The following is a 27,004-nucleotide window of genomic DNA, read 5'->3' on the forward strand; positions in this document are numbered from 1 at the left end:
TTTGCAAATCCCACACAAACACAGCCCCCACCCCCCCTCAGGAATCTTCCCTGTCATATGGGGTTTCCTTAGGATATACCCAGGGGCTGGCTAATTTACTTTCCTTTTGAAGCAATTAGCCATCAACCACCAGAGCTTTGACACTTTGTATACAGAGCACCCCCCTGGGGTCAGAGTCAGCAAACCTTGTTGAGACATACCAGGCAGACCAGATCTTGATCTGGGTCCTAGGGGAGATTGCTCCCTTTGTTCCTATGATAAGGAGATAGCACCACAATCTCAGAAATATTAGTGTAAATAGAGCACCTGCCTTCCTGCTTCACCCCCCATTCCTCCCAACCATCCAGGGCAAGTCACTTCTCAATTACATTTACAGTTGGGCCAGAATGGTGTGCTACAATTACGCTCCTTCTGGCGTAAAAATGGCGGTCGCTCATGACAGGATGGCATCCAATCATGATAAGGGCCAACCCGGGAATGCATTTTCTGATGTGAAAGGGGTATTATTTCAAATAGCCGGGACCTGCAGTGCTCTGAATAGTGGCTATCACTTCTGCCTGGTGGCGGCTGTCCCACATTCACCGCGAGCATGTATTCCCCTTGGCAATGAGCATGCAATCCCACATGGCAATGAGCATGGAACCATGGTGTTTGGCATAATACATAATGGACATAATGGCGTGTAACTTAACGTGTAATGGACATTATGGTGTAAATGTTTAATGCGCGCCTTTGGTGGACAATGTCCCTGTTTATGAAGCGTATTGTGAATTTTGGCTTAATCTGTGTGGCATTATGTAAATTCTGCATCAATCCGTGTGGAATTATGTGAATTTTGGCTCAATCCATGTGGCATTATGTGAATTTTGTCTCAATCCGTGTGGCATTATGTGTAAGGGGCAAGTATAATGTGGTCTAGTATTATGTTGCATAATGTGTAGAAGTTGTATATGGTGTAGTACACTACACTCAAGGACACGCCCCCTGTTGAGTGGCCACACACCCTTTTCTGGAGTGCGCTTTCGGCGCGCGCACAACTACATCCTTCACTTTTGTCGCCATGGTGTACTTTAAATGCCAGGGCCTATTTTTAATCCCATTCCCACCCTCACTCTGCCGCTCTCTTAGTATGTACACTGGCACCACAAACACCGCCCCTCCCCCACCTAAACCCTCTTTTATCATGGTGCCCCCCCTGTCATTTTATCCTGGATCCGCCCCTGTCTGTGCGTATGTGGTCGCCTCGGCATCGCCCCCTTCTGGGCCTAGTGCCATCACTGGGGAGGGCATGCAGCTGGCCCGTAACAGGCGCAAACGTTACAGGACGGGTGTATATGCACATACGTACCCGGGTGGCTTACAGACGATGTCTAGGTAATGTCAATACGTCATCATTGACAAAACGTCGGCACAAATAAAAGTCCAACAATGGTCGATGCCTAAAAATGTTGACACAAGTTCTTCACAAGACTTTTTCATGTGTAATGTTTTGATGCGTCTACATTTTCCATGTTGACCCTTTTGCAATGTTGACTAAGTGCATGCCGACCATTTTGACCTAATGACTGTCTACCTAGATATTGCATTTAAACTAACCTCTACCCAGTGTATACAGTGATTGCCGACCTGTATAAGTCCTATTTGGGCAACACTTCCTTGGAGGACTTTGCCTGGGATACACTCACTGGGTCGACATGACTAAAGGTCGACATGGGGAAGGTTGACAGTCAAAAGGTCAATATGTGGTTTTTCAATTTTGTTTTGAGCCGACATGTGACGACAAGTGGTATTTCATGCCCTACCTATCGACTAGGGCAGGCATGTCCAAACTGTGGCCCTCGAGCTGTGAAACTACACATCCCAGCATGCCTTTCCACATTTTTAGCATTCCTTAATAGCAAAACTGTGGCAAGGCATGATGGGACTTGTAGTTTCACAATAGCTGGAGGGCCAAGGTTGGACAGGCCTGGACTAGGGCATGGTGAGAGATTAAAATAGTGTAGCGAGTGTACGTGATGCACTTTTTTAGTGTCCATGTCGACTGTGTCCATCCCTATTCTGCATCTTCGGCAGGATGCATACACAATGCTTTGGGTCTACACAGTCTGTATGTGTGTGGGTGCGTAGTGCAAACTGGCGCTCCTGTGACTGCAGCAGCCGCTGTGATGTCAGACCTCAGTACTAAGCGCTGGACCCGCTGCCTGCGCAGTGATTACATCATGTATATAATGCAGTGATCAGACCTCAGTACTCAGCGCTGGACCCGCTGCCTGCGCAGTGATTACATCATGTATATAATGCAGTGGTCAGACCTCAGTACTAAGCGCTGGACCCGCTGCCTGCCCAGTGATTACATCATGTATATAATGCAGTGATCAGACCTCAGTACTAAGCGCTGGACCCGCTGCCTGCGCAGTGATTACATCATGTATATAATGCAGTAGTCAGACCTCAGTACTAAGCGCTGGACCCGCCGCCTGCGCAGTGATTACATCATGTATATAATGCAGTGGTCGGACCTCAGTACTAAGCGCTGGACCCGCCGCCTGCGCAGTGATCACATCATGTATATAATGCAGTGGTCGGACCTCAGTACTAAGCGCTGGACCCGCCGCCTGCGCAGTGATCACATCATGTATTTAATGCAGTGGTCAGACCTCAGTACTAAGCGCTGGACCCGCCGCCTGCGCAGTGATCACATCATGTATATAATGCAGTGATCAGACCTCAATACTAAGCGCTGGACCCGCCGCCTGTGCAGTGATTACATCATGTATTGAATGCAGTGGTCAGACCTCAGTACTAAGCGCTGGACCCGCTGCCTGCACAGCGATTACATCATGTATTTAATGCAGTGGTCAGACCTCAGTACTAAGCGCTGGACCCGCCGCCTGCGCAGTGATTACATCATGTATATAATGCAGTGATCAGACCTCAGTACTAAGCGCTGGACCCGCTGCCTGTGCAGTGATTACATCATGTATATAATGCAGTGATCAGACCTCAGTACTAAGCGCTGGAGCCGCCGCCTGCGCAGTGATCACATCATGTATTTAATGCAGTGGTCAGACCTCAGTACTAAGCGCTGGACCCGCAGCCTGCGCAGTGATTACATTATGTATATAATGCAGTGATCAGACCTCAGTACTAAGCGCTGGACCCGCTGCCTGCGCAGTGATTACATCATGTATTTAATGCAGTGATCAGACCTCAGTACTAAGCGCTGGAGCCGCCGCCTGCGCAGTGATCACATCATGTATTGAATGCAGTGATCAGACCTAAGTACTAAGCGCTGGAGCCGCCGCCTGCGCATTGATTACATCATGTATATAATGCAGTGATCAGACCTCAGTACTAAGCGCTGGACCCGCCGCCTGCGCAGTGATTACATCATGTATTTAATGCAGTGATCAGACCTCAGTACTAAGCGCTGGACCCGCTGCCTGCGCAGTGATTACATCATGTATTTAATGCAGTGGTCAGTCCTCAGTACTAAGCGCTGGACCCGCTGCCTGCGCAGTGATTACATCATGTATTTAATGCAGTGGTCGGACCTCAGTACTAAGCGCTGGAACCGCTGCCTGCGCAGTGATTACATCATGTATTTAATGCAGTGGTCGGACCTCAGTACTAAGCGCTGGACCCGCTTCCTGCGCAGTGATTACATCATGTATATAATGCAGTGATCAGACCTCAGTACTAAGCGCTGGACCCGTCGCCTGCGCAGTGATTACATCATGTATTTAATGCAGTGATCAGACCTCAGTACTAAGCGCTGGACCCGCCGCCTGCGCAGTGATTACATCATGTATATAATGCAGTGATCAGACCTCAGTACTAAGCGCTGGACCCGCTGCCTGCGCAGTGATTACATCATGTATATAATGCCGGGATCAGACCTCAGTACTAAGCGCTGGACCCTCCGCCTGCGCAGTGATTAAATCATGTATATAATGCAGTGGTCGGACCTCAGTACTAAGCGCTGGACCCGCTGCCTGCGCAGTGATTAAATCATGTATATAATGCAGTGGTCGGACCTCAGTACTAAGCGCTGGACCCGCCGCCTGCGCAGTGATTACATCATGTATTGAATGCAGTGGTCAGACCTCAGTACTAAGCGCTGGACCCGCCGCCTGCGCAGTGATTACATCATGTATTTAATGCAGTGATCAGACCTCAGTACTAAGCGCTGGACCCGCCGCCTGCGCAGTGATTACATCATGTATATAATGCAGTGATCAGACCTCAGTACTAAGCGCTGGACCCGCTGCCTGCGCAGTGATTACATCATGTATATAATGCAGTAGTCGGACCTCAGTACTAAGCACTGGACCCGCCGCCTGCGCAGTGATTACATCATGTATTTAATGCAGTGGTCAGACCTCAGTACTAAGCGCTGGACCCGCTGCCTGCGTAGTGATTACATCATGTATTGAATGCAGTGGTCAGACCTTAGTACTAAGCGCTGGACCCTCCGTCTGCGCAGTGATTACATCATGTATTTATTGCAGTGATCAGACCTCAGTACTAAGCGCTGGACCCACTGCCTGCGCAGTGATTAAATCATGTATATAATGCAGTGGTCGGACCTCAGTACTAAGCGCTGGACCCGCTGCCTGCGCAGTGATTAAATCATGTATATAATGCAGTGGTCGGACCTCAGTACTAAGCGCTGGACCCGCCGCCTGCGCAGTGATTACATCATGTATTGAATGCAGTGGTCAGACCTCAGTACTAAGCGCTGGACCCGCCGCCTGCGCAGTGATCACATCATGTATATAATGCAGTGATCAGACCTCAGTACTAAGCGCTGGACCCGCCGCCTGCGCAGTGATTACATCATGTATTTAATGCAGTGATCAGACCTCAGTACTAAGCGCTGGACCCGCTGCCTGCGCAGTGATTACATCATGTATTTAATGCAGTGGTCAGACCTCAGTACTAAGTGCTGGACCTGCCGCCTGCGCAGTGATTACATCATGTATTTAATGCAGTGGTCAGACCTCAGTACTAAGCGATGGACCCGCTGCCTGCGTAGTGATTACATCATGTATTGAATGCAGTGGTCAGACCTCAGTACTAAGCGCTGGACCCTCCGCCTGCGCAGTGATTACATCATGTATTTATTGCAGTGATCAGACCTCAGTACTAAGCGCTGGACCCGCTGCCTGCGCAGTGATTACATCATGTATATAATGCAGTAATCAGACCTCAGTACTAAGCGCTGGACCCGCTGCCTGCGCAGTGATTACATCATGTATTGAATGCAGTGGTCAGACCTCAGTACTAAGCGCTGGACCCTCCGCCTGCACAGTGATTACATCATGTATTTATTGCAGTGATCAGACCTCAGTACGAAGCGCTGGACCCGCTGCCTGCGCAGTGATTACATCATGTATTTAATGCAGTGGTCAGACCTCAGTACTAAGTGCTGGACCTGCCGCCTGCGCAGTGATTACATCATGTATTTAATGCAGTGGTCAGACCTCAGTACTAAGCGCTGGACCCGCCGCCTGCGCAGTGATTACATCATGTATTTAATGCAGTTTTCAGACCATTTTCACGTATAATTAGCATTTAACTAAGGGGCCTATTATTTTTAGGTTCCCCCTGAGCGGTTATGAGGCTATGGGGGTCGTTCTGTTCCATTTGGATAGGACCCTTTTCCGATGGTGGACTATGCATGCGCATGGTCTTTTGCGCACATATGAAAGTCCACTGTGCGAACAGCTGCTGCGATTCACAATTTGGCTGTTTGCACGGGGCAGAGTGTTTGTGGGGCTGCGGGACCAGGTGTCGCATATGGGAACGCCTAGCAAGCGGGAGGATGTGTGCCGGGGGCGGGTGGCAGGGTAGGGTGGGACTCAGTAAGCTGCGATCTCAGAATTAGGGCCTTTGTGTGATAGCGGCTATGAGGCTGTTATGTGTTGTTGTATCCCCCCCCCCCCCCACACACACACACACAGGACAATTGTGTGATAGCGGCTATGAGGCTGTTACACACACACACACACACACACACACACACACACACACAGGGCCTTCATGAGTACATGGTACATGGCCAATTACTGGCTTGGTTGCCTCAGATCTCCTGTTTTTGGGGTGCACCACAGTCATGGCCGGTGACACTACCAGCTAGTGTATAGAGATGATCAGATTGTGGTGCCAGCCAATGTCTTGTGTATAATAGGTGGCCGCCATCAGTTCCCCTCACGTGTATAATCACGTTGTATAGTAGAGCCCAATATCCATGTGTTTGTAGTAAATACCGTATATAAAGCCATTGGGAGCACAAGATGAGAGGCTGAGCCCCCTCCAGCGCTGCCTTCATCTCACAGCTTCCAGGCTTCCACCATCATGAGTGGGTTCCTGCAGTGTGCGGACAGTAGATCAGTGACGTGTCGGCAGCTGCTGATGTCTTTATACTGGCTCAGCTCTATACCGGAGTGTGTTCAGTAACCTCGCTAGATGTCTTCATCTTCCTGTACAAAGCATACTGCAGGCTGGGGCCTTCTCCCTGTACAGCCTACACAATGATCCTGTACCCTGACTGCGCGGAGGCAGACCTTCTGATCCCCTTCCTGCACCTCCTGGTGCTTGACATGACAGGTATACGTTCCTTGTAGCGGGGGTGTAATGAACTCTTCTAATTCATGCCACTCTATTACCCGTGTAACTCCCTGCCCACAGCACGGACACAGAGGAGAGCGCTGGAAGTGTGACACTGCGGACGTGTGAGGGCATCGGTGCAGAATGCCGACATAACGTTTCACTGCTGAATATGGGTTCATGGTGTAGCTACAGTAGTGAGAAATGCGGTGTCGGCGTTCTGAGTGCTGACGTGTGAGGGCATCGGTGCAGAATGCCGACATAACATTTCACTGCTGAATATGGGTTCATGGTGTAGCTACAGTAGTGAGAAATGCGGTGTCGGCGTTCTGAGTGCTGACGTGCGAGGGCATCGGTGCAGAATGCCGACATAACATGTCACTGCTGAATATGGGTTCATGGCGTAGCTACAGTAGTGAGAAATGCGGTGTCGGCGTTCTGAGTGCTGACGTGCGAGGGCATCGGTGCAGAATGCCGACATAACATGTCACTGCTGAATATGGGTTCATGGTGTAGCTACAGTAGTGAGAAATGCGGTGTCGGCGTTCTGAGTGCTGACGTGCGAGGGCATCGGTGCAGAATGCCGACATAACATGTCACTGCTGAATATGGGTTCATGGCGTAGCTACAGTAGTGAGAAATGCGGTGTCAGCGTTCTGAGTGCTGACGTGCGAGGGCATCGGTGCAGAATGCCGACATAACATGTCACTGCTGAATATGGGTTCAGGGTTTAGCTACAGTAGTGAGGAATGCGGTGTCGGCGTTCTGAGTGCTGACATGTGAGGGCATCGGTGCAGAATGCCGACATAACATGTCACTGCTGAATATGGGTTCATGGTATAGATACAGTAGTGAGAAATGCGGTGTCGGCGTTCTGAGTGCTGACGTGCGAGGGCATCGGTGCAGAATGCCGACATAACATGTCACTGCTGAATATGGGTTCATGGTGTAGCTACAGTAGTGAGAAATGCGGTGTCGGCGTTCTGAGTGCTGACGTGCGAGGGCATCGGTGCAGAATGCCGACATAACGTTTCACTGCTGAATATGGGTTCATGGTGTAGATACAGTAGTGAGAAATGCGGTGTCGGCGTTCTGAGTGCTGACGTGCGAGGGCATCGGTGCAGAATGCCGACATAACATGTCACTGCTGAATATGGGTTCATGGTGTAGCTACAGTAGTGAGAAATGCGGTGTCGGCGTTCTGAGTGCTGACGTGCGAGGGCATCGGTACAGAATGCCGACATAACATGTCACTGCTGAATATGGGTTCATGGTGTAGCTACAGTAGTGAGAAATGCGGTGTCGGCGTTCTGAGTGCTGACGTGCGAGGGCATCGGTACAGAATGCCGACATAACATGTCACTGCTGAATATGGGTTCATGGTGTAGCTACAGTAGTGAGAAATGCGGTGTCGGCGTTCTGAGTGCTGACATGCGAGGGCATCGGTGCAGAATGCCGACATAACATGTCACTGCTGAATATGGGTTCATGGCGTAGCTACAGTAGTGAGAAATGCGATGTCGGCGTTCTGAGTGCTGACGTGCGAGGGCATCGGTGCAGAATGCCGACATAACATGTCAGTGCTGAATATGGGTTCATGGTGTAGCTACAGTAGTGAGAAATGCGGTGTCTGCGTTCTGAGTGCTGACGTGCGAGGGCATCGGTGCAGAATGCCGACATAACATGTCAGTGCTGAATATGGGTTCATGGTGTAGCTACAGTAGTGAGAAATGCGGTGTCGGCGTTCTGAGTGCTGACGTGCGAGGGCATCGGTACAAAATGCCGACATAACATGTCACTGCTGAATATGGGTTCATGGTGTAGCTACAGTAGTGAGAAATGCGGTGTCGGCGTTCTGAGTGCTGACGTGCGAGGGCATCGGTGCAGAATGCCGACATAACATGTCACTGCTGAATATGGGTTCATGGCGTAGCTACAGTAGTGAGAAATGCGGTGTCGGCGTTCTGAGTGCTGACGTGCGAGGGCATCGGTGCAGAATGCCGACATAACATGTCACTGATGAATATGGGTTCAGGGTTTAGCTACAGTAGTGAGGAATGCGGTGTCGGCGTTCTGAGTGCTGACATGTGAGGGCATCGGTGCAGAATGCCGACATAACATGTCACTGCTGAATATGGGTTCATGGTATAGATACAGTAGTGAGAAATGCGGTGTCGGCGTTCTGAGTGCTGACGTGCGAGGGCATCGGTGCAGAATGCCGACATAACATGTCACTGCTGAATATGGGTTCATGGTGTAGCTACAGTAGTGAGAAATGCGGTGTCGGCGTTCTGAGTGCTGACGTGCGAGGGCATCGGTGCAGAATGCCGACATAACGTTTCACTGCTGAATATGGGTTCATGGTGTAGATACAGTAGTGAGAAATGCGGTGTCGGCGTTCTGAGTGCTGACGTGCGAGGGCATCGGTGCAGAATGCCGACATAACATGTCACTGCTGAATATGGGTTCATGGTGTAGCTACAGTAGTGAGAAATGCGGTGTCGGCGTTCTGAGTGCTGACGTGCGAGGGCATCGGTACAGAATGCCGACATAACATGTCACTGCTGAATATGGGTTCATGGTGTAGCTACAGTAGTGAGAAATGCGGTGTCGGCGTTCTGAGTGCTGACGTGCGAGGGCATCGGTGCAGAATGCCGACATAACATGTCAGTGCTGAATATGGGTTCATGGTGTAGCTACAGTAGTGAGAAATGCGGTGTCTGCGTTCTGAGTGCTGACGTGCGAGGGCATCGGTGCAGAATGCCGACATAACATGTCACTGCTGAATATGGGTTCATGGTGTAGCTACAGTAGTGAGAAATGCGGTGTCGGCGTTCTGAGTGCTGACGTGCGAGGGTATCGGTGCAGAATGCCGACATAACATTTCAGTGCTGAATATGGGTTCATGGTGTAGCTACAGTAGTGAGAAATGCGGTGTCGGCGTTCTGAGTGCTGACGTGCGAGGGCATCGTTACAGAATGCCGACATAACATGTCACTGCTGAATATGGGTTCATGGTGTAGCTACAGTAGTGAGAAATGCGGTGTCGGCGTTCTGAGTGCTGACGTGCGAGGGCATCGGTGCAGAATGCTGACATAACATGTCACTGCTGAATATGGGTTCAGGGTTTAGCTACAGTAGTGAGGAATGCGGTGTCGGCGTTCTGAGTGCTGACATGTGAGGGCATCGGTGCAGAATGCCGACATAACATGTCACTGCTGAATATGGGTTCATGGTATAGATACAGTAGTGAGAAATGCGGTGTCGGCGTTCTGAGTGCTGACGTGCGAGGGCATCGGTGCAGAATGCCGACATAACATGTCACTGCTGAATATGGGTTCATGGTGTAGCTACAGTAGTGAGAAATGCGGTGTCGGCGTTCTGAGTGCTGACGTGCGAGGGCATCGGTGCAGAATGCCGACATAACGTTTCACTGCTGAATATGGGTTCATGGTGTAGATACAGTAGTGAGAAATGCGGTGTCGGCGTTCTGAGTGCTGACGTGCGAGGGCATCGGTGCAGAATGCCGACATAACATGTCACTGCTGAATATGGGTTCATGGTGTAGCTACAGTAGTGAGAAATGCGGTGTCGGCGTTCTGAGTGCTGACGTGCGAGGGCATCGGTACAGAATGCCGACATAACATGTCACTGCTGAATATGGGTTCATGGTGTAGCTACAGTAGTGAGAAATGCGGTGTCGGCGTTCTGAGTGCTGACGTGCGAGGGCATCGGTGCAGAATGCCGACATAACATTTCAGTGCTGAATATGGGTTCATGGTGTAGCTACAGTAGTGAGAAATGCGGTGTCGGCGTTCTGAGTGCTGACGTGCGAGGGCATCGTTACAGAATGCCGACATAACATGTCACTGCTGAATATGGGTTCATGGTGTAGCTACAGTAGTGAGAAATGCGGTGTCGGCGTTCTGAGTGCTGACGTGCGAGGGCATCGGTGCAGAATGCCGACATAACATGTCACTGCTGAATATGGGTTCAGGGTTTAGCTACAGTAGTGAGGAATGCGGTGTCGGCGTTCTGAGTGCTGACATGTGAGGGCATTGGTGCAGAATGCCGTGAGAAATGCGGTGTCGGCGTTCTGAGTGCTGACGTGCGAGGGCATCGGTACAGAATGCCGACATAACATTTCAGTGCTGAATATGGGTTCATGATACAGTAGTGAGAAATGCGGTGTCGGCGTTCTGAGTGCTGACGTGCGAGGGCATCGGTACAGAATGCCGACATAACATTTCAGTGCTGAATATGGGTTCATGGTATAGATACAGTAGTGAGAAATGCGGTGTCGGCGTTCTGAGTGCTGACACAACATACCACATGTGATGCAGTTGGCGGTAATGGCTACAGCAGCGGTAAGATCAGCAATCAGTCTGGAAATGTTACATTAATGCCCTCGGCGCTTCTATCCCTGGGACATGAACGTGAAATCTCTGGTATCACGTTGTGTAAGCTGGGGAAGGGGGGGTTGTGTGTGTGTGTGTGTGGGGGGGGGGGGTTGTGTGTGTGTGGGGGGGAGGGAGTTGTGTGTGTGTGTGTGTGTGTGGGGGGGGGGGTTGTGTGTGTGTGGGGGAGGGGGTTGTGTGTGTGTGTGTGTGTGTGGGGGAGGGGTTGTGTGTGTGTGTGTGGGGGGGGGGGTTGTGTGTGTGTGTGTGTGTGTGTGTGTGTGGGGGAGGGGTTGTGTGTGTGGGGGGGGTTGTGTGTGTGTGTGTGTGTGTGTGTATAACGACTGGTGGAAATTGCACATTGCGGACACGAGGTCCTTCTGCTAACTGTACTGTACCAGTTCCCTGCTGTAGTAACCGCACCAGTACCTGGTATAAGACGCAGCGATTGTCTGCGCGTGGTTAGATTACGCTGTTGCATGCAGTCTATACCTAAGTGTAAGGACGGATACCTAATTACAGCAGCACAGAGTATATCAGGAGATGAGTGATAGGTTAGTGAGGATGACAACAAAAACATACACTATGGGGCCCTCTTATCATATAATATTGGCTGCTACAGTAATTGGTGTTTTCTGCAAATATTAAGTATCAGCAGAATGTACAGTATAGGGAATCTCCGGTCCCTGCAGCCCCGCTCCGTCCCTTATAGGTTACTATAGGGGATGAAAACTTGCCCAATGTATCAAAATCAGGCAACATCTCAGTGGGGCCCTGGGCTACCGCCATTCTGAGCTGGTGATAGCCCTTTGTAGCCTATGGGCCATAGCCCAATTCCCTGCATCTGCAGATTAATGCATTCAAACCATATGTGATCCTGAACGGTAAATGCCGCCCAGATCGCATCTCATATGTGGTCCAGTAATAGATGGGCCCCTATAAGCGCTGGTGTATTCTGGTAGCGATGAAACGGATTGTGTGTTATCTGCTTGGGGTGTAGCGTCTAAGAAAACAGAATTGTGACGCTCTTCAATTACAAACGAGAAAGTAAAACACCTGAGGGGTCAGAAAAGAAGAGTCGCTCAATCAAATGGATCTGTGAGCGCTGCTTCTTTTCTAATACCCCTCAGGTCTGTCAATGGGGACGGTGTAGCATATGACAGGGGCAGGGGCAGTGACATGATGTGAGGAGGGGAATGGGGGCAGCAGGAAGCCACAGACTGAGAGTTATATAGTGGGAGGAGCAGGGTCCCCAGCAGCACAGAGTATATCAGGAGATTAGTGATGCGTCTGTGACGACAGGGCTGCATGTGACAGGGGCAGTGACATGATGTGAGGAGGAGATGGAGGCAGCAGGAAGCCATAGACTGAGAGTTATATAGTGGGAGGAGCAGGGTCCCCAGCAGCACAGAGTATATCAGGAGATGAGTGATGTGTCAGTGAGGACAGGGCTGCATGTGACAGGGGCAGTGATATGATGTGAGGAGGGAATGGGGGCAGCAGAAAGTCACAGACTGAGAGTTATATAGTGGGAGGAGCAGGGTCCCCAGCAGCACAGAGTATATCAGGAGATGAGTGATGGGTCAGTGAGGACAGGGCTGCATGTGACAGGGGCAGTGACATGATGTGAGGAGGGGAATGGGGGCAGCAGGAAGTCACAGACTGAGAGTTATATAGTGGGAGGAGCAGGGTCCCCAGCAGCACAGAGTATATCAGGAGATGAGTGATGCGTCTGTGACGACAGGGCTGCATGTGACAGTCTTCTATTGATTCATTTTAATCTGACACCTCATCATTGAACGCACAGCCTATGATATACCCTCAGATTTATATAGTCGACATGTAGTTTGGCTTTGGTTGGAGAATATTGGGGAGGTGGGCGGCTGTGTGATCGGGGCGATCACATTTAGGATGTTGCTTTGTAGGCCGTTAGGTGCCCATCCTCCTGAGATGACCCAGTTGGTGGGATGTCTCCATTTACTTTGCCATGTACAAAAAGCAATACCCCATTTCCCACCGCCGTGGTCCGGGATGTCTCCCTTCTGATTGGCCGGGTCCTGTAGACGCAGGTCATGTGATGTCTGATTGTAGTTCTCGGTTCCGGCGACTTCCCCTATGTCAGCCTCTCACCTGCATCGCGTTCTCCCCCTTTCATTACATGCCGCTAATTAGATATCACTTTATCCTTTGTCTATGAATAGCTGCATTGCCTCCCATAGGAGCCGTGTTCAGTGCATGGATATTATACAGTTATATGTAAGATAAACCTCTCCTGCACAACGGGACCCGTGGGCTATGCTAATTATTGCCTTTCTCTCACCTTATTTTCTACATAGGATTCCAAGTGTGTCTGTTACACAGAAACAAATCAGCAGCCGGCTAATTAGCACAGGCCGCCATAGAGGGACGTTAATGTGGCTTTCCTATTACTGTTATTAGAAAGAGAGGAGAAGTCCCAGAGCCGGCTGCTGTTGTATACCGGAGATTTGGGGTGGGGGCGGCGTATGTATACCCCGGCCTTGTGACCTATATAAGTCACATTAGGTCTCCCGCGTGCCGACGGGCAGTTCTGTTCTCAGAATAAATATATAACTCCCCCGGCGCATCTCGTGCTCCATACACTGTGTCATTTACATGGTCTATAATAACCGCACCGCGTTCTGCGGCGTCTGCTGGGAGCTGACCTGCATCAAGTACCCGAGAATACCCCCGCTTCTGTGCTCTGCTTCCAGGTAGCGGGTGATTAATGCTCGTTCCAAGAGCTTGCACTCTCCTTCGCATGGGATAGGGGGTGGGCATGCTGGTAGTACCTGGGAATCGGTGACGGCACGGGCGGAACACTCCTCGTTAGCCGCAGCTCCGTGCAGCGACAGGCCGTAAACACACAGCCCCACAAATCTCTCCTTGAAGGAACTGGCAAATGAGATCTATTTTCCCCTCCAGGGACCCGGCAGCTCTCGCGCCCATCACCTAAAATATATATGTGTATATGTATATCCGCTCCGCCTATAAATCCCGGGACATTGCAGGGAGAGAGGAAGAGGGCTCTGTCAGCCGCTGACAAATGGCACCTTTCAGGCCGCGTCTCTCCCGGCTGCAGGGAGCGCTGCCTCTCTCTCCGCATACTAATCTGCGTGGCGGGAAATCCTCCTGTTTGATTGCATCAACCTCCGGCCCTCACTTCCCAAGGTCAACAGAGGCGCTCGGAAAATGGCAAATAATTCCATTAGTGCACTAAGTGTCTGCGCTCGCAGGAGAGTGGAACCGAAGCACCGCTCCCGTGACGAGCCGCAATTGTCCCCGACTCCCCTGTCAACAGCTTAATTCAGCACAGGTCACCGGCCCTGCGTGACACCTCTCTCCGAGGAAGCAGAGTAAATGGGCGCCAGGCAGAGAGGAGGGATGGAGATGAGACGTTATCATTATTGCACTTCATAAGAGGGGCTGCTGGGTGATCCTTGTTCTGTACTCCTGCAGCAGGTACAGGGGTTGGCATTGGTGCAGTGATGGAACAGACACCCACAGGCACTTACCTACATACAGTGTGCCCTGGTCTTGGCATCAGAATTTGCACCCACCACACAGCTAAGGCGTGTTCTTCAAAAATGGGACTTCTTTGTGTTTTATGTCATTTGCTTCTGCGCCGTTTCTTATGCATATGGGTAAAAGTGGGTGCAGTTGATTTAGCGCCACAGCGAGAAGAGCGCGCGAGGTGCCATTGTCACTGTGTAGAAGTCACCAACAGCACCAAAATGCGCAGCCCTCGTGGCTCCTTCTGGTGCCCACGTCACACAGTTTTGCTACAGCCGGATGCGGCTGAGGACATAAATCCGAAGAGTTGGACGCAGAGTAAAGTACACACTTTGGGGTGATTCGTGTTCACTCGGGAAGCACATTTGATTCGCTAATGAACACATCCATGTGCACTGCAGGTGGGGCAGATTTAACAGGAGCAGAGAGAGTTATAGACTTTATTTCTGTGCAGGGTAAATACTGGCTGCTTTATGTTTACACTGCAATATAGATATCCGTTTGAACACATCCCACCCAAATCAAACTCTCTCTGCACATGTTACATCTGCCCCAGTCTCGGCTTAGCCGGTCTCCGGGTAGGAGTGACCTTTAGGCGTTGCACTGTAGTTGAATTCTCCCCATTCTCTGCTCCTGTGACCGGCACTTTCTCAGACGTGCTCAGCGAGAGCAGGCGGATCTGATCTGTATACACAGCACGAGGCCGGTGGGGAGCTTCGGAGCGAGAAATATGAGGCCAAGGCGAGAAATATGAGTCTTAGACAAGGCGAGATGCTATCGGCCGCGCTGGACGCAGCCTTCAGATGCTATCAAACATGCGTTCTTTATAACCCAAATAAGCCAGTCTCCTCTAGTGCTTTGCGGGAAGGGACCAAAGACAAGAGGCAAGGAGCAGATAAGAGTCGGGCTCGGGGAGACACGCCAGGCTATTAAGCATCCCGGGTAGAATTAATGGCGGTAAAAGGGTCCGGACGTGGCCATTAATCCTGCAATATGCCCCTAGCTCAGGTCAGGAAAACTATTAAGGAAGCATATAGTAATTCACCAGCACACAGCAAACAGCTTGGCAATGCCAGGCTCGTCACCAGGGCGCTACAATACAGGACAGCCAGCGATGGAACACTGCTACACCAAAGGTTACAGCACACAGAGAGACTGTCCTTCTAGAGAGGTTACAGTGCAGTGAGAAAGTCCTTCTAGAGAGGTTACAGTGCACAGAGAGACTGTCCTTCTAGAGAGGTTACAGTGCAGTGAGAAAGTCCTTCTAGAGAGGTTACAGTGCACAGAGAGACTGTCCTTCTAGAGAGGTTACAGCGCACAGAGAGACTGTCCTTCTAGAGAGGTTACAGTGCACAGAGAGACTGTCCTTCTAGAGAGGTTACAGTGCACAGAGAGACTGTCCTTCTAGAGAGGTTACAGCGCACAGAGAGACTGTCCTTCTAGAGAGGTTACAGCGCACAGAGACTGTCCTTCTAGAGAGGTTACAGCGCACAGAGAAACTGTCCTTCTAGAGAGGTTACAGCGCACAGAGACTGTCCTTCTAGAGAGGTTACAGTGCACAGAGAGACTGTCCTTCTAGATAGGTTACAGTGCAGTGAGAATGTCCTTCTAGAAAAGTTGCAGCGCACAGAGAGACTGTCCTTCTAGAGAGGTTACAGCGCACAAAGACTGTCCTTCTAGAGAGGTTACAGCGCACAGAGACACTGTCCTTCTAGAGAGGTTACAGCGCACAAAGACTGTCCTTCTAGAGCGGTTACAGTGCACAGAGAGACTGTCCTTCTGGAGGGGTTACAGTGCACAGAGAGACTGTCCTTCTAGAGAGGTTACAGTGCACAGAGAGACTGTCCTTCTAGAGAGGTTACAGCGCACAGAGAGACTGTCCTTCTAGAGCGGTTACAGCGCACAGAGAGACTGTCCTTCTAGAGAGGTTACAGCGCAAAGAGACTGTCCTTCTAGAGAGGTTACAGTGCTCAGAGAGACTGTCCTTCTAGAGAGGTTACAGCGCACAGAGAGACTGTCCTTCTAGAGGGGTCACAGTGCACAGAGACACTGTCCTTCTAGAGAGGTTACAGCGCACAAAGACTGTCCTTCTAGAGAGGTTACAGCGCACAGAGACACTGTCCTTCTAGAGAGGTTACAGCGCACAAAGACTGTCCTTCTAGAGCGGTTACAGTGCACAGAGAGACTGTCCTTCTGGAGGGGTTACAGTGCACAGAGAGACTGTCCTTCTAGAGAGGTTACAGTGCACAGAGAGACTGTCCTTCTAGAGAGGTTACAGCGCACAGAGAGACTGTCCTTCTAGAGCGGTTACAGCGCACAGAGAGACTGTCCTTCTAGAGAGGTTACAGCGCAAAGAGACTGTCCTTCTAGAGAGGTTACAGTGCTCAGAGAGACTGTCCTTCTAGAGAGGTTACAGCGCACAGAGAGACTGTCCTTCTAGAGGGGTTACAGCACACAGAGAGACTGTCCTTCTAGAGAGGTTACAGCGCACAGAGAGACTGTCCTTCTAGAGAGGTTACAGCGCACAGAGAGACTGTCCTTCTAGAGAGGTTACAGCGCACAGAGAGTGTCCTTCTAGAGAGGTTCCAGCGCACAGAGACACTGTCCTTCTAGAGAGGTTACAGCGCACAGAGACACTGTCCTTCTAGAGAGGTTACAGCGCACAGAGACACTGTCCTTCTAGAGAGGTTACAGTGCACAGAGAGAATGTCCTTCTAGAGAGGTTACAGCGCACAGAGAGACTGTCCTTCTGGAGGGGTTACAGTGCACAGAGAGACTGTCCTTCTAGAGAGGTTACAGCACACAGAGAGACTGTCCTTCTAGAGAGGTTACAGTGCACAGAGAGACTGTCCTTCTAGAGAGGTTACAGCGCACAGAGAGACTGTCCTTCTAGAGAGGTTACAGCGCAAAGAGAGTGTCCTTCTAGAGAGGTTACAGTGCTCAGAGAGACTGTCCTTCTAGAGAGGTTACAGCGCACAGAGAGACTGTCCTTCTAGAGGGGTTACAGTGCACAGAGAGACTGTCCTTCTAGAGAGGTTACAGCGCACAGAGAGACTGTCCTTCTAGAGAGGTTACAGCGCACAGAGAGACTGTCCTTCTAGAGAGGTTACAGCGCACAGAGAGTGTCCTTCTAGAGAGGTTACAGCGCACAGAGAGTGTCCTTCTAGAGAAGTTACAGCACACTGAGAGACTGTCCTTCTAGAGAGGTTACAGCGCACAAAGACTGTCCTTCTAGAGAGGTTACAGCGCACAGAGACACTGTCCTTCTAGAGAGGTTACAGCGCACAAAGACTGTCCTTCTAGAGCGGTTACAGTGCACAGAGAGACTGTCCTTCTGGAGGGGTTACAGTGCACAGAGAGACTGTCCTTCTAGAGAGGTTACAGTGCACAGAGAGACTGTCCTTCTAGAGAGGTTACAGCACACAGAGAGACTGTCCTTCTAGAGAGGTTACAGCGCACAGAGAGACTGTCCTTCTAGAGCGGTTACAGCGCACAGAGAGACTGTCCTTCTAGAGAGGTTACAGCGCAAAGAGACTGTCCTTCTAGAGAGGTTACAGTGCTCAGAGAGACTGTCCTTCTAGAGAGGTTACAGCGCACAGAGAGACTGTCCTTCTAGAGGGGTTACAGCACACAGAGAGACTGTCCTTCTAGAGAGGTTACAGCGCACAGAGAGACTGTCCTTCTAGAGAGGTTACAGCGCACAGAGAGACTGTCCTTCTAGAGAGGTTACAGCGCACAGAGAGTGTCCTTCTAGAGAGGTTCCAGCGCACAGAGACACTGTCCTTCTAGAGAGGTTACAGCGCACAGAGACACTGTCCTTCTAGAGAGGTTACAGCGCACAGAGACACTGTCCTTCTAGAGAGGTTACAGTGCACAGAGAGAATGTCCTTCTAGAGAGGTTACAGCGCACAGAGAGACTGTCCTTCTGGAGGGGTTACAGTGCACAGAGAGACTGTCCTTCTAGAGAGGTTACAGCACACAGAGAGACTGTCCTTCTAGAGCAGTTACAGTGCAGTGAGAATGTCCTTCTAGAGAGGTTACAGTGCACAGAGAGACTGTCCTTCTAGAGAGGTTACAGTGCACAGAGACACTGTCCTTCTAGAGAGGTTACAGCGCACAGAGACACTGTCCTTCTAGAGAGGTTACAGTGCACAGAGAGAATGTCCTTCTAGAGAGGTTACAGCGCACAGAGAGACTGTCCTTCTGGAGGGGTTACAGTGCACAGAGAGACTGTCCTTCTAGAGAGGTTACAGCACACAGAGAGACTGTCCTTCTAGAGCAGTTACAGTGCAGTGAGAATGTCCTTCTAGAGAGGTTACAGTGCACAGAGAGACTGTCCTTCTAGAGAGGTTACAGTGCACAGAGAGACTGTCCTTCTAGAGAGGTTACAGCACACAGAGAGACTGTCCTTCTAGATAGGTTACAGCGCACAGAGACTGTCCTTCTAGAGAGGTTACAGCGCACAGAGAAACTGTCCTTCTAGAGAGGTTACAGCGCACAGAGACTGTCCTTCTAGAGAGGTTACAGTGCACAGAGAGACTGTCCTTCTAGATAGGTTACAGTGCAGTGAGAATGTCCTTCTAGAAAAGTTGCAGCGCACAGAGAGACTGTCCTTCTAGAGAGGTTACAGCGCACAAAGACTGTCCTTCTAGAGAGGTTACAGCGCACAAAGACTATCCTTCTAGAGAGGTTACAGCGCACAGAGACACTGTCCTTCTAGAGAGGTTACAGCGCACAAAGACTGTCCTTCTAGAGCGGTTACAGTGCACAGAGAGACTGTCCTTCTGGAGGGGTTACAGTGCACAGAGAGACTGTCCTTCTGGAGAGGTTACAGTGCACAGAGAGACTGTCCTTCTAGAGAGGTTACAGCGCACAGAGAGACTGTCCTTCTAGAGCGGTTACAGCGCACAGAGACACTGTCCTTCTAGAGAGGTTACAGCGCAAAGAGACTGTCCTTCTAGAGAGGTTACAGTGCTCAGAGAGACTGTCCTTCTAGAGAGGTTACAGCGCACAGAGAGACTGTCCTTCTAGAGGGGTTACAGCACACAGAGAGACTGTCCTTCTAGAGAGGTTACAGCGCACAGAGAGACTGTCCTTCTAGAGAGGTTACAGCGCACAGAGAGACTGTCCTTCTAGAGAGGTTACAGCGCACAGAGAGTGTCCTTCTAGAGAGGTTCCAGCGCACAGAGACACTGTCCTTCTAGAGAGGTTACAGCGCACAGAGACACTGTCCTTCTAGAGAGGTTACAGTGCACAGAGAGAATGTCCTTCTAGAGAGGTTACAGCGCACAGAGAGACTGTCCTTCTGGAGGGGTTACAGTGCACAGAGAGACTGTCCTTCTAGAGAGGTTACAGCACACAGAGAGACTGTCCTTCTAGAGAGGTTACAGTGCACAGAGAGACTGTCCTTCTAGAGAGGTTACAGCGCACAGAGAGACTGTCCTTCTAGAGAGGTTACAGCGCAAAGAGAGTGTCCTTCTAGAGAGGTTACAGTGCTCAGAGAGACTGTCCTTCTAGAGAGGTTACAGCGCACAGAGAGACTGTCCTTCTAGAGGGGTTACAGTGCACAGAGAGACTGTCCTTCTAGAGAGGTTACAGCGCACAGAGAGACTGTCCTTCTAGAGAGGTTACAGCGCACAGAGAGACTGTCCTTCTAGAGAGGTTACAGCGCACAGAGAGACTGTCCTTCTAGAGAGGTTACAGCGCACAGAGAGTGTCCTTCTAGAGAGGTTACAGCGCACAGAGAGTGTCCTTCTAGAGAAGTTACAGCACAACGAGAGACTGTCCTTCTAGAGAGGTTACAGCGCACAAAGACTGTCCTTCTAGAGAGGTTACAGCGCACAGAGACACTGTCCTTCTAGAGAGGTTACAGCGCACAAAGACTGTCCTTCTAGAGCGGTTACAGTGCACAGAGAGACTGTCCTTCTAGAGAGGTTACAGTGCACAGAGAGACTGTCCTTCTAGAGAGGTTACAGCACACAGAGAGACTGTCCTTCTAGAGAGGTTACAGCGCACAGAGAGACTGTCCTTCTAGAGCGGTTACAGCGCACAGAGAGACTGTCCTTCTAGAGAGGTTACAGCGCAAAGAGACTGTCCTTCTAGAGAGGTTACAGCGCTCAGAGAGACTGTCCTTCTAGAGAGGTTACAGCGCACAGAGAGACTGTCCTTCTAGAGGGGTTACAGCACACAGAGAGACTGTCCTTCTAGAGAGGTTACAGCGCACAGAGAGACTGTCCTTCTAGAGAGGTTACAGCGCACAGAGAGACTGTCCTTCTAGAGAGGTTACAGCGCACAGAGAGTGTCCTTCTAGAGAGGTTCCAGCGCACAGAGACACTGTCCTTCTAGAGAGGTTACAGCGCACAGAGACACTGTCCTTCTAGAGAGGTTACAGCGCACAGAGACACTGTCCTTCTAGAGAGGTTACAGTGCACAGAGAGAATGTCCTTCTAGAGAGGTTACAGCGCACAGAGAGACTGTCCTTCTGGAGGGGTTACAGTGCACAGAGAGACTGTCCTTCTAGAGAGGTTACAGCACACAGAGAGACTGTCCTTCTAGAGAGGTTACAGTGCACAGAGAGACTGTCCTTCTAGAGAGGTTACAGCGCACAGAGAGACTGTCCTTCTAGAGAGGTTACAGCGCAAAGAGAGTGTCCTTCTAGAGAGGTTACAGTGCTCAGAGAGACTGTCCTTCTAGAGAGGTTACAGCGCACAGAGAGACTGTCCTTCTAGAGGGGTTACAGTGCACAGAGAGACTGTCCTTCTAGAGAGGTTACAGCGCACAGAGAGACTGTCCTTCTAGAGAGGTTACAGCGCACAGAGAGACTGTCCTAGAGAGGTTACAGCGCACAGAGAGTGTCCTTCTAGAGAGGTTACAGCGCACAGAGAGTGTCCTTCTAGAGAAGTTACAGCACACAGAGAGACTGTCCTTCTAGAGAGGTTACAGCGCACAGAGAGACTGTCCTTCTAAAGGGGTTACAGCGCACAGAGAGACTGTCCTTCTAGAGAGGTTACAGCGCACAGAGAGTGTCCTTCTAGAGAAGTTACAGCACACAGAGAGACTATCCTTCTAGAGAGGTTGCATACACTGTCCTTCTAGAGAGGTTACAGCGCACAGAGACTGTCCTTCTAGAGAGGTTACAGCGCACAGAGACTGTCCTTCTAGAGAGGTTACAGTGCAGAGAGACTGTCCTTCTAGAGAGGTTACAATGCAGAGAGACTGTCCTTCTAGAGAGGTTACAGCGCACAGAGACTGTCCTTCTAGAGAGGTTACTGTGCACAGAGAGACTGTCCTTCTAGAGAGGTTACAGTGCACAGAGAGACTGTCCTTCTAGAGGGGTCACAGCGCACAGAGAGACTGTCCTTCTAGAGAGGCTACAGTGCATAGAGACTGTCCTTCTAGAGAGGTTACAGTGCAGAGAGACTGTTCTTTTAGAGAGGTTACAGCGCAAAGAGAGTGTCCTTCTAGAGAGGTTACAGTGCTAAGAGAGACTGTCCTTCTAGAGAGGTTACAGCGCACAGAGAGACTGTCCTTCTAGAGGGGTTACAGCGCACAGAGAGACTGTCCTTCTAGAGAGGTTACAGCGCACAGAGAGTGTCCTTCTAGAGAGGTTACAGCGCACAGAGAGTGTCCTACTAGAGAAGTTACAGCACACAGAGAGACTGTCCTTCTAGAGAGGTTACAGCGCACAAAGACTGTCCTTCTAGAGAGGTTACAGCGCACAGAGACACTGTCCTTCTAGAGAGGTTACAGCGCACAAAGACTGTCCTTCTAGAGCGGTTACAGTGCACAGAGAGACTGTCCTTCTGGAGGGGTTACAGTGCACAGAGAGACTGTCCTTCTAGAGAGGTTACAGTGCACAGAGAGACTGTCCTTCTAGAGAGGTAACAGCACACAGAGAGACTGTCCTTCTAGAGAGGTTACAGCGCACAGAGAGACTGTCCTTCTAGAGCGGTTACAGCGCACAGAGAGACTGTCCTTCTAGAGAGGTTACAGCGCAAAGAGACTGTCCTTCTAGAGAGGTTACAGTGCTCAGAGAGACTGTCCTTCTAGAGAGGTTACAGCGCACAGAGAGACTGTCCTTCTAGAGGGGTTACAGCACACAGAGAGACTGTCCTTCTAGAGAGGTTACAGCGCACAGAGAGACTGTCCTTCTAGAGAGGTTACAGCGCACAGAGAGACTGTCCTTCTAGAGAGGTTACAGCGCACAGAGAGTGTCCTTCTAGAGAGGTTCCAGCGCACAGAGACACTGTCCTTCTAGAGAGGTTACAGCGCACAGAGACACTGTCCTTCTAGAGAGGTTACAGCGCACAGAGACACTGTCCTTCTAGAGAGGTTACAGTGCACAGAGAGAATGTCCTTCTAGAGAGGTTACAGCGCACAGAGAGACTGTCCTTCTGGAGGGGTTACAGTGCACAGAGAGACTGTCCTTCTAGAGAGGTTACAGCACACAGAGAGACTGTCCTTCTAGAGCAGTTACAGTGCAGTGAGAATGTCCTTCTAGAGAGGTTACAGTGCACAGAGAGACTGTCCTTCTAGAGAGGTTACAGTGCACAGAGACACTGTCCTTCTAGAGAGGTTACAGCGCACAGAGACACTGTCCTTCTAGAGAGGTTACAGTGCACAGAGAGAATGTCCTTCTAGAGAGGTTACAGCGCACAGAGAGACTGTCCTTCTGGAGGGGTTACAGTGCACAGAGAGACTGTCCTTCTAGAGAGGTTACAGCACACAGAGAGACTGTCCTTCTAGAGCAGTTACAGTGCAGTGAGAATGTCCTTCTAGAGAGGTTACAGTGCACAGAGAGACTGTCCTTCTAGAGAGGTTACAGTGCACAGAGAGACTGTCCTTCTAGAGAGGTTACAGCACACAGAGAGACTGTCCTTCTAGATAGGTTACAGCGCACAGAGACTGTCCTTCTAGAGAGGTTACAGCGCACAGAGAAACTGTCCTTCTAGAGAGGTTACAGCGCACAGAGACTGTCCTTCTAGAGAGGTTACAGTGCACAGAGAGACTGTCCTTCTAGATAGGTTACAGTGCAGTGAGAATGTCCTTCTAGAAAAGTTGCAGCGCACAGAGAGACTGTCCTTCTAGAGAGGTTACAGCGCACAAAGACTGTCCTTCTAGAGAGGTTACAGCGCACAAAGACTATCCTTCTAGAGAGGTTACAGCGCACAGAGACACTGTCCTTCTAGAGAGGTTACAGCGCACAAAGACTGTCCTTCTAGAGCGGTTACAGTGCACAGAGAGACTGTCCTTCTGGAGGGGTTACAGTGCACAGAGAGACTGTCCTTCTAGAGAGGTTACAGTGCACAGAGAGACTGTCCTTCTAGAGAGGTTACAGCGCACAGAGAGACTGTCCTTCTAGAGCGGTTACAGCGCACAGAGACACTGTCCTTCTAGAGAGGTTACAGCGCAAAGAGACTGTCCTTCTAGAGAGGTTACAGTGCTCAGAGAGACTGTCCTTCTAGAGAGGTTACAGCGCACAGAGAGACTGTCCTTCTAGAGGGGTTACAGCACACAGAGAGACTGTCCTTCTAGAGAGGTTACAGCGCACAGAGAGACTGTCCTTCTAGAGAGGTTACAGCGCACAGAGAGACTGTCCTTCTAGAGAGGTTACAGCGCACAGAGAGTGTCCTTCTAGAGAGGTTCCAGCGCACAGAGACACTGTCCTTCTAGAGAGGTTACAGCGCACAGAGACACTGTCCTTCTAGAGAGGTTACAGCGCACAGAGACACTGTCCTTCTAGAGAGGTTACAGTGCACAGAGAGAATGTCCTTCTAGAGAGGTTACAGCGCACAGAGAGACTGTCCTTCTGGAGGGGTTACAGTGCACAGAGAGACTGTCCTTCTAGAGAGGTTACAGCACACAGAGAGACTGTCCTTCTAGAGAGGTTACAGTGCACAGAGAGACTGTCCTTCTAGAGAGGTTACAGCGCACAGAGAGACTGTCCTTCTAGAGAGGTTACAGCGCAAAGAGAGTGTCCTTCTAGAGAGGTTACAGTGCTCAGAGAGACTGTCCTTCTAGAGAGGTTACAGCGCACAGAGAGACTGTCCTTCTAGAGCGGTTACAGCGCACAGAGAGACTGTCCTTCTAGAGAGGTTACAGCGCAAAGAGACTGTCCTTCTAGAGAGGTTACAGCGCTCAGAGAGACTGTCCTTCTAGAGAGGTTACAGCGCACAGAGAGACTGTCCTTCTAGAGGGGTTACAGCACACAGAGAGACTGTCCTTCTAGAGAGGTTACAGCGCACAGAGAGACTGTCCTTCTAGAGAGGTTACAGCGCACAGAGAGACTGTCCTTCTAGAGAGGTTACAGCGCACAGAGAGTGTCCTTCTAGAGAAGTTACAGCACAACGAGAGACTGTCCTTCTAGAGAGGTTACAGCGCACAAAGACTGTCCTTCTAGAGAGGTTACAGCGCACAGAGACACTGTCCTTCTAGAGAGGTTACAGCGCACAAAGACTGTCCTTCTAGAGCGGTTACAGTGCACAGAGAGACTGTCCTTCTGGAGGGGTTACAGTGCACAGAGAGACTGTCCTTCTAGAGAGGTTACAGTGCACAGAGAGACTGTCCTTCTAGAGAGGTTACAGCACACAGAGAGACTGTCCTTCTAGAGAGGTTACAGCGCACAGAGAGACTGTCCTAGAGCGGTTACAGCGCACAGAGAGACTGTCCTTCTAGAGAGGTTACAGCGCAAAGAGACTGTCCTTCTAGAGAGGTTACAGCGCTCAGAGAGACTGTCCTTCTAGAGAGGTTACAGCGCACAGAGAGACTGTCCTTCTAGAGGGGTTACAGCACACAGAGAGACTGTCCTTCTAGAGAGGTTACAGCGCACAGAGAGACTGTCCTTCTAGAGAGGTTACAGCGCACAGAGAGACTGTCCTTCTAGAGAGGTTACAGCGCACAGAGAGTGTCCTTCTAGAGAGGTTCCAGCGCACAGAGACACTGTCCTTCTAGAGAGGTTACAGCGCACAGAGACACTGTCCTTCTAGAGAGGTTACAGCGCACAGAGACACTGTCCTTCTAGAGAGGTTACAGTGCACAGAGAGAATGTCCTTCTAGAGAGGTTACAGCGCACAGAGAGACTGTCCTTCTGGAGGGGTTACAGTGCACAGAGAGACTGTCCTTCTAGAGAGGTTACAGCACACAGAGAGACTGTCCTTCTAGAGAGGTTACAGTGCACAGAGAGACTGTCCTTCTAGAGAGGTTACAGCGCACAGAGAGACTGTCCTTCTAGAGAGGTTACAGCGCAAAGAGAGTGTCCTTCTAGAGAGGTTACAGTGCTCAGAGAGACTGTCCTTCTAGAGAGGTTACAGCGCACAGAGAGACTGTCCTTCTAGAGGGGTTACAGTGCACAGAGAGACTGTCCTTCTAGAGAGGTTACAGCGCACAGAGAGACTGTCCTTCTAGAGAGGTTACAGCGCACAGAGAGACTGTCCTTCTAGAGAGGTTACAGCGCACAGAGAGTGTCCTTCTAGAGAGGTTACAGCGCACAGAGAGTGTCCTTCTAGAGAAGTTACAGCACACAGAGAGACTGTCCTTCTAGAGAGGTTACAGCGCACAGAGAGACTGTCCTTCTAGAGGGGTTACAGCGCACAGAGAGACTGTCCTTCTAGAGAGGTTACAGCGCACAGAGAGTGTCCTTCTAGAGAAGTTACAGCACACAGAGAGACTATCCTTCTAGAGAGGTTGCATACACTGTCCTTCTAGAGAGGTTACAGCGCACAGAGACTGTCCTTCTAGAGAGGTTACAGCGCACAGAGACTGTCCTTCTAGAGAGGTTACAGTGCAGAGAGACTGTCCTTCTAGAGAGGTTACAATGCAGAGAGACTGTCCTTCTAGAGAGGTTACAGCGCACAGAGACTGTCCTTCTAGAGAGGTTACTTTGCACAGAGAGACTGTCCTTCTAGAGAGGTTACAGTGCACAGAGAGACTGTCCTTCTAGAGGGGTCACAGCGCACAGAGAGACTGTCCTTCTAGAGAGGCTACAGTGCATAGAGACTGTCCTTCTAGAGAGGTTACAGTGCAGAGAGACTGTTCTTTTAGAGAGGTTACAGCGCAAAGAGAGTGTCCTTCTAGAGAGGTTACAGTGCTAAGAGAGACTGTCCTTCTAGAGAGGTTACAGCGCACAGAGAGACTGTCCTTCTAGAGGGGTTACAGCGCACAGAGAGACTGTCCTTCTAGAGAGGTTACAGCGCACAGAGAGACTGTCCTTCTAGAGAGGTTACAGCGCACAGAGAGTGTCCTTCTAGAGAAGTTACAGCACACAGAGAGACTGTCCTTCTAGAGAGGTTACAGCATGCAGAGAGACTGTCCTTCTAGAGAGATTACAGTGCAGAAAGACTACTTATAGAGAGGTTACAGTGCAGAGAGACTGTCCTTCTAGAGCGGTTACAGTGCAGAGAGACTATCCTTCTAGAGAGGTTACATACACTGTCCTTCTAGAGAGGTTACAGCGCACAGAGACTGTC

The 27,004-nt window shown here is 50.5% G+C and overlaps 1 protein-coding gene across 1 annotated transcript in view; it reads left to right on the forward strand.

Moving 5' to 3' along the window:
- The window catches only part of IGSF21 (immunoglobin superfamily member 21), a 400,123-nt gene that overhangs the window by 63,991 nt on the left and 309,128 nt on the right, over positions 1 to 27,004 (forward strand). The window lies entirely within an intron of this gene.

The sequence above is a fragment of the Crinia signifera genome, chromosome 19 (assembly GCF_055691185.1).
Source record: "Crinia signifera chromosome 19, ASM5569118v1, whole genome shotgun sequence".
NCBI classification, from domain to species: domain Eukaryota; kingdom Metazoa; phylum Chordata; class Amphibia; order Anura; family Myobatrachidae; genus Crinia; species Crinia signifera.